The following is an 8069-nucleotide window of genomic DNA, read 5'->3' as shown; positions in this document are numbered from 1 at the left end:
TTTTCGGTGAAGCCAAAAAACGACTTAATAATTATGACGAAGTTTCTATCCCATGTGCATGATGATACGATTTTAATTCAACGCCAATGTTTCTTCATATGAATTGATTTTTGTATCAAATAACCGAAGACATGCGGATCTCGTTCAAGTAAACTTTCCTATTCATAATGGAATATTGAGGGTACGTGACATTTTACTAAACCTTTGTGACGATTTGCTGACAAGTGCAATTTTCGTAATTCGGGTGTGTGTGTACATTGACATATTCCAACTTCGCAGGCCAGGCTATTCTACCTACGCTCCACGACCCACGCTGCGGCGAAAACCCTGGTTAAGGCTGGTCATGTGACAGCGCAAAAATTTTTAATTAGCGGTTAGTTCATATGCAAGGGAGGGGCGGAAAAGGGCTATCTTTAAAGGCTAGTTTCCACTCAGGAAAATTCTCCTTTGGATCGGAGGGGACGGAAAAGTTTCTTTTGTATAAACGCCGCCTGAGAACTCAGCGACAAAAGAAATTTTACTGTCCATTCCGATCCAAAGGAGATTTTTCCTGAGTGGAAACTAGCCTTAAAACCAGTTACGGGGAATCGAGGAAGGGAACGGGGGACGATAAAACAAGGAATAGGAAAAGCCAGAATCTTTAAAACAAGGAAAGGGAAAAGCCGGAATCTTTAAATCAAGGAATGAGAAAAGCCGGAATCTTAAAAACAAAGAATGGGAAGAGCCGAAATTTTATAACAGGAATGAGAAAAGCCGGGATCTTTAAAACAAGGATAGAGAAAAGCCGGAATCTTACGGCTGGAAGTTTGTAACTAAATTAGTTACTCAATTTCCGCGCGAAATACAAAATATGGCAATTTGGCATGGCTATATTTCCGTATTTTACCAATTAAAGTTGTCAAAGATCTTTTCCGTCAGTTCACTCAATTGCTTTCAAAGAAGATGCTCGAAAATTTTGTCAACGGTTATCAGTGTGGTAACCGGTGCTCTAATTGGTTTTGGAAAGGCGATCGCCCTTTTTGTGCACTGAAATCCATTCATCCCGTTTCCAGTCCAACGGTCACACTCCATGTCGGATTACTTTATTTTATAATGCATTAAGCTTGCCTCCTCCGCAGGCATCTCTTATGTATTTATATTAGGCATTTATAATTGGCTTTGGTTAGCTTTGTCGGGGAGCGAGAAAAAAAATTGCTGATCTCTCCCACTTTTTCCTCGCCTTCCCCGACACAGCTAACCCAAGCGAAATATAAATGCCTAATATTAATACATAAGATATGCTTGCGGAGGAGGCTAGCATTAAGCATAGTAGAGACTTCTTCTGCTATCTTTCGTTAAGCAATAGGAGGCATAATATCGGGTCCTGTAGCTTTGTTGGGATTTAGCTCTCGTAATGAACCCAAAACGTCAGAACATGTAATCTCTCTAAAGCTGAATAAATTATCGTACCATTTATCTTGAATTTTACTACGCTACTAGTTGTGTGTAGAAATCGGTGCTGTTATCAGAAAAATCCATAACTTATCTGCTCGTTCACATATATCAAAAGAAGAAGATGGCAGCAGCAATTAAAAAATGTAAACATGTCTTAATATGTACCTCTCCAATACCGACATCTCTCTGATATGAACATATCAAGTCAAGTCCGGAATTGCAAAGTTAACCCATCCCCTGCTAATGATGTGATTTATTGCAAGTGCGTGAAGAGATAAACAATTGTGATATCAACAGCCCGTGTAACTCAGGTATATTTACTAGTCAAGGCCCTGTAAAGGAGTTTGTGTGCATTTCATGCAAAACAGGTTATCTCAATTGTTTTAGGGTAAAATGACCATGGCGGTCATAACCGCCATAGCTCTAAATCCTGAATTATCAAAGCTACAGTCTTTCTGAATTGCTTATATGGTTCAGAATGGTTGCTTTTAGGGGTGGTCACTGGAGGGTGAAATTATCATCAGTTTTATATTTTACAAGCAAATTATGTTTACCATTCCAGGTCAACTGCTAATTAGGCATAAAATTACTGATTCAGCCGGAAAAGTCTAATTTTTTCTATTTTCTAAAAATGTTCGCCATATTATGAAAAAAATGCTTTTAATATATTTATTATAAATTTCCAAAGAAATAACGATGTTTTGTTGCGATACGACATATTTCATTTCACTTAACCCCCACTAAAACACAATTTCAGCCATATTTTGCAAATTTAATCGCTGTTTTTCGTCGTCCGTCGCAAGCGCCTTCTAAACATGGTACTCTAACACGACTCTAGTTGACTAAAGAATTCTTTTCGCCATTGATTTCATCAATTATGTCGCCATTGCAATGGCATATCTCCCAACAACTCCACCAAGTCAACCTTCGTCACTCAAGCCATTTTATATTGTAGTAAATCACATCTGTAAGTCAAAAGCAATTGCTTTGTCAATACAAAAACTTATACTGAAATATGTAAAGTAGAATGGATATAATAAAACAAATTAAAAAAATGTTCGTGATATTTGTAGCAATACAATCGACTTGCAAACTTCAACAAATGTTTTAATTCCCATCGACAACTTTGGTGACGGGTTGAATATTTTAAGGTTGGGAAGGTTTGACTTGGCTTTCTTTGATAATTTTCAACTTGGTGAGTTTTTCTCTCCAAATGTTGCACTTTCTCTTCATGTCATAGATGTTTCAAATATTAAAGTCATTTTTTTTAGAGATGAATGAAGAGTGCAATGGAATAATGGTTTTCAGTCGAGGCCTAAAGAGAGTCTTTCAGCACTTTTGTAAATAGTATATGCTAGTATGGATATTGAATAAAACAAATAAAAAAAAATGTTCGTGATCTCCCAAGTGTTAAATCGATGGTTCGAATCCTACCGTAACCGTTTTCATTATGAACTTCGTGAAAAGGATAAGTAAATTAAATAGCCATAACCGCTTAACGCAAGATCTTGCTGTCTAGTGGCGAAAACAATCGTCTCCCAAGTAGTAAATCGAAGGTTCGAATCCTGCTATGACCTTTTTTATTATGAACTTCGTGAATATAAAGTAAATTAAATAACCATCGCCGCTCAGCGCAAGACCTTGCAGTCTATGGCTAAGACAACTGTCTCTTAAGTGGTAAAGCGATGTTTCGAATCTTGCTAAAACTTTTTTTTTATGAACTTCGTGAAAGGATAAAGTAAACTAAATAACCATGGACATCCAGCAAAGACCTTGCGGTCTAGTGGCGAAGACGATGGTCTCCCAAGTGTTAAATCGATGGTTCGAATCCTTCCGTAACCGTTTTATTATGAACTTCGTGAAAAGATAATAAATTAAATACCATAACCATTCAACGCAAGATCTTGCAGTCTAGTGGCGAAACAATCGTCTCCCAAGTAGTAAATCGAGGTTCGAATCCTGCTATGACCTTTTTTATTATGAACTTCGTGAAATAATAAAGTAAATTAAATAACCATCGCCGCTCAGCGCAAGACCTTGCAGTCTAATGGCTAAGACACTGTCTCTTAAGTGGTAAATCGATGTTTCGAATCTTGCAAACTTTTTTTATTATGAACTTCGTGAAAGGATAAGTAAACTAAATAACCATGGTCATCCAGCACAAACCTTGGTCTAGTGGCGAAGACGATGGTCTCCCAAGTGTTAAATCGATGGCTCGAAACCTACCGTAACCGTCTTTCATTATGAACTTTGTTAAAAGGATAAATAAATTAAAATAACCATAACCGTTCAGCGCAAGATCATGCAGTCTAGTGGCGAAGACAATCGTCTCTCAAGTAGTAAATCGATGGTTCGAATACTACCATAACCGTTTTTCATTATGAACTTCGTGAAAACGATAAAGTAGATCAAATAAACGTAGCCATTCCCCGAAGAACTTGTGGTCTAGTGGCTAACACGAGTGTTAAATCTATGTTTCGAATCGTGTCAAAACCATTTTTTATTACCAACTTCGTGAAAGGATAAAGTAAACTAAATAACCATGGTCATCAAGCACAAGACCTTGTGCTCTACTGGTGAAGACGAAGGTCTCCTAAGTGTTAAATCGATTGTTCGAATCCTACCATAAATTTTTTTCTTTATGAACTTTGTGAAAACGATAAAGTAGTTCAAATGAATATAGCCATTCCCCCGAAAAACTTTTGGGCTAGTGGCTAAGACAATTTTCTTCCAAGTGTTAAATCGATGTTTCGAATCCTGCCAAAATCATTTTTTATTTTTTACTTCGTGAAAAGGGTAAAGAAAACTAATAATAAAGGTCATCCAGCACAAGACCTTGCGGTCTAGTGGCGAAGACGGTGGTCTCCCAAATGTTAAATCGATTTTTCGAATCACACCATAACCGTTTTTCATTATGAACTTCGTGAAAACGATAAATAAATTAAATAACCATAACCGTTCAGCACAAGTTCTTGCAGTCTAGTGGCGAAGACAATCATCTCCTAATAGTAAATCGATGGTTCGAATCTTGCCATGACCTTTTTCATTATGAACTTCATGAAAAGAATAAATTAAACTAAATAACCATAGCCGTTCAGGCAAAACCTTGCAGACAAGTGGCAAAGTCAATTGTGTCCCAAGTGGTAAATCGATGGTTCAAATCCTGCCATGACCTTTTTCATTATGAACTTCGTGAAAAGAATAAAGTAAACTAAATAACCATGGCCGTTCAGCACAAGACCTTGCAGACTATTGGCAAAGACAATTGTCTTCCAAGTTTAAATGGATGGTTCGAATCCTGCTATGACCTTTTCTTTATGAACTTCGTGAAAGGATAAAGTAAACTAAATAACCATGGACATCCAGCAAAAGACCTTGCGGTCTAGTGGCGAAGACGATGGTCTCCCAAGTGTTAAATCGATGGTTCGAATCCTACCGTAACCGTTTTCATTATGAACTTCGTGAAAAGGATAAGTAAATTAAATAGCCATAACCGTTTAACGCAAGATCTTGCAGTCTAGTGGCGAAAACAATCGTCTCCCAAGTAGTAAATCGAAGGTTCGAATCCTGCTATGACCTTTTTTATTATGAACTTGGTGAAAATAATAAAGTAAATTAAATAACCATCGCCGCTCAGCGCAAGACCTTGCAGTCTAATGGCTAAGACAACTGTCTCTTAAGTGGTAAATCGATGTTTCGAATCTTGCTAAAACTTTTTTTATTATGAACTTCGTGAAAGGATAAAGTAAACTAAATAACCATGGTCATCCAGCACAAAACCTTGCGGTCTAGTGGAGAAGACGATGGTCTCCCAAGTGTTAAATCGATGGTTCGAACCACCGTAAACCGTCGTCATATGAACTTGTGAAAAGGATAAATAAATTAAAATAACCATAACCGTTCAGTGCAAGATCATGCAGTCTAGTGGCGAAGACAATCTCCCAAGTAGTAAATCGATGGTTCGAATCCTACCATAACCGTTTTCATTATGAACTCGTGAAAACGATAAAGTAGATCAAATAAACGTAGCCATTCCCCGAAGAACTTGGTCTAGTGGCTAACACGAGTGTTAAATCTATGTTCGAATCGTGTCAAAACCATTTTTATTACGAACTTCGTGAAAGGATAAAGTAAACTAAATAACCATGGTCATCCAGCACAAGACCTTGTGCTCTACTGGTGAAGACGAAGGTCTCCTAAGGTTTAAATCGATTGTTCGAATCCACCATAAATTTTTTTCATTATGACTTGTGAAAACGATAAAGTAGTTCAAAATGAATATAGCCATCCCCCGAAAAACTTTTGGGCTAGTGCTAAGACAATTCTTCCAAGTGTTAAATCGATGTTTCGAATCCTGCCAAAACCATTTTTATATGAACTTCGTGAAAAGGGTAAAGAAAACTAAATAAAGGTCATCCAGCACAAGACCTTGCGGTCTAGTGGCGAAGACGATGGTCTCCAAATGTTAAATCGATTTTCGAATCCTACCATAACGTTTTCATTATGAACTTCGTGAAAACGATAAATAAATTAAATAACCATAACCGTTCAGCACAATTCTGCAGTCTAGGGCGAAGACAATCATCTCCTAAATAGTAAATCGATGGTTCGAATCTTGCATGACCTTTTTCATTATGAACTTCATGAAAAGAATAAATAAACTAAATAACCATAGCCATCAGGCAAAACCTGCAGACAAGTGGCAAAGTCAATGTTCCCAAGGGTAAATCGATGGTTCAAATCCTGCCTGACCTTTTCATTATGAACTTCGTGAAAAGAATAAAGTAAACTAAAATAACAGGCCGTTCAGCACAAGACCTTGCAGACTATTGCAAAGACAATTGTCTTCCAATGTAAATGGATGGTTCGAATCCTGCATGACCTTTTCTTTATGAACTTCGTGAAAGGATAAAGTAAACTAAATAACCATGGACATCCAGAAAGACCTTGCGGGTCTAGTGGCGAAGACAATGGTCTCCCAAGTGTTAAATCGTGGTTCGAATCCTACCTTAACCGTTTTCATTATGAACTTCGTGAAAAGGATAAGTAAATTAAATAGCCATACCGTTTAACGCAAGATCTTGCAGTCTAGTGGCGAAAACAATCGTCTCCCAAGTAGTAAATCGAAGTTCGAATCTGCTATGACCTTTTTTATTATGACTTGGTGAAAATAATAAAGTAAATTAAATAACCATCGCCGCTCAGCGCAAGACCTTGCAGTCTAATGGCTAAGACAACTGTCTCTAAGTGGTAAATCGATGTTTCGAATCTTGCTAAAACTTTTTTTATTATGAACTTCGTGAAAGGATAAAGAAAACTAAATAACCATGGTCATCCAGCACAAAACCTTGCGGTCTAGTGGAGAAGACGATGGTCTCCCAAGTGTTAAATCGATGGTTCGAAACCTACCGTAACCGTCTTCATTATGAACTTTGTGAAAGGATAAATAAATTAAAAAACCATAACCGTTCAGTGCAAGATCATGCAGTCTAGTGGCGAAGACAATCGTCTCCCAAGTAGTAAATCGATGGTTCGAATCCTACCATAACCGTTTTTCATTATGAACTTCGTGAAAACGATAAAGTAGATCAAATAAACGTAGCCATTCCCCGAAGAACTTGTGGTCTAGTGGCTAACACGAGTGTTAAATCTATGTTCGAATCGTGTCAAAACCATTTTTTATTACGAACTTCGTGAAAGGATAAAGTAAACTAAATAACCATGGTAATCCAGCACAAGACCTTGTGCTCTACTGGTGAAGACGAAGGTCTCCTAAGTGTTAAATCGATTGTTCGAATCCCACCATAAATTTTTTTCATTATGAACTTTGTGAAAACGATAAAGTAGTTCAAATGAATATAGCCATTCCCCGAAAAACTTTTGGGCTAGTGGCTAAGACAATTTTCTTCCAAGTGTTAAATCGATGTTTCGAATCCTGCCAAAACCATTTTTTTATTATGAACTTCGCGAAAAGGGTAAAGCAAACTAAATAATAAAGGTCATCCAGCACAAGACCTTGCGGTCTAGTGGCGAAGACGATGGTCTCCCAAATGTTAAATCGATTTTTCGAATCCTACCATAACCGTTTTTCATTATGAACTTCGTGAAAACGATAAATAAATTAAATAACCATAACGTTCAGCACAAGTTCTTGCAGTCTAGTGGCGAAGACAATCATCTCCTAATAGTAAATCGATGGTTCGAATCTTGCCATGACCTTTTTCATTATGAACTTCATGAAAAGAATAAATTAAACTAAATAACCATAGCCATTCAGGCAAAACCTTGCAGACAAGTGGCAAAGTCAATTGTGTCCCAAGTGGTAAATCGATGGTTCAAATCCTGCCATGACCTTTTTCATTATGAACTTCGTGAAAAGAATAAAGTAAACTAAATAAACTGGCCGTTCAGCACAAGACTTGCAGACTATTGGCAAAGACAATTGTCTTCCAAGTGTTAAATGGATGGTTCGAATCCTGCTATGACCTTTTCTTTATGAACTTCGTGAAAGGATAAAGTAAACTAAATAACCATGGACATCCAGCAAAAGACCTTGCGGTCTAGTGGCGAAGACAATGGTCTCCCAAGTGTTAAATCGATGGTTCGAATCCTACCGTAACCGTTTTCATTATGAA

The sequence above is a fragment of the Dendronephthya gigantea genome, unplaced genomic scaffold (assembly GCF_004324835.1).
Source record: "Dendronephthya gigantea isolate DGI-Jeju-01 unplaced genomic scaffold, DenGig_1.0 000090F, whole genome shotgun sequence".
NCBI lineage: Eukaryota > Metazoa > Cnidaria > Anthozoa > Malacalcyonacea > Nephtheidae > Dendronephthya > Dendronephthya gigantea.
Note: the sequence above shows the minus strand (reverse complement) of the source record.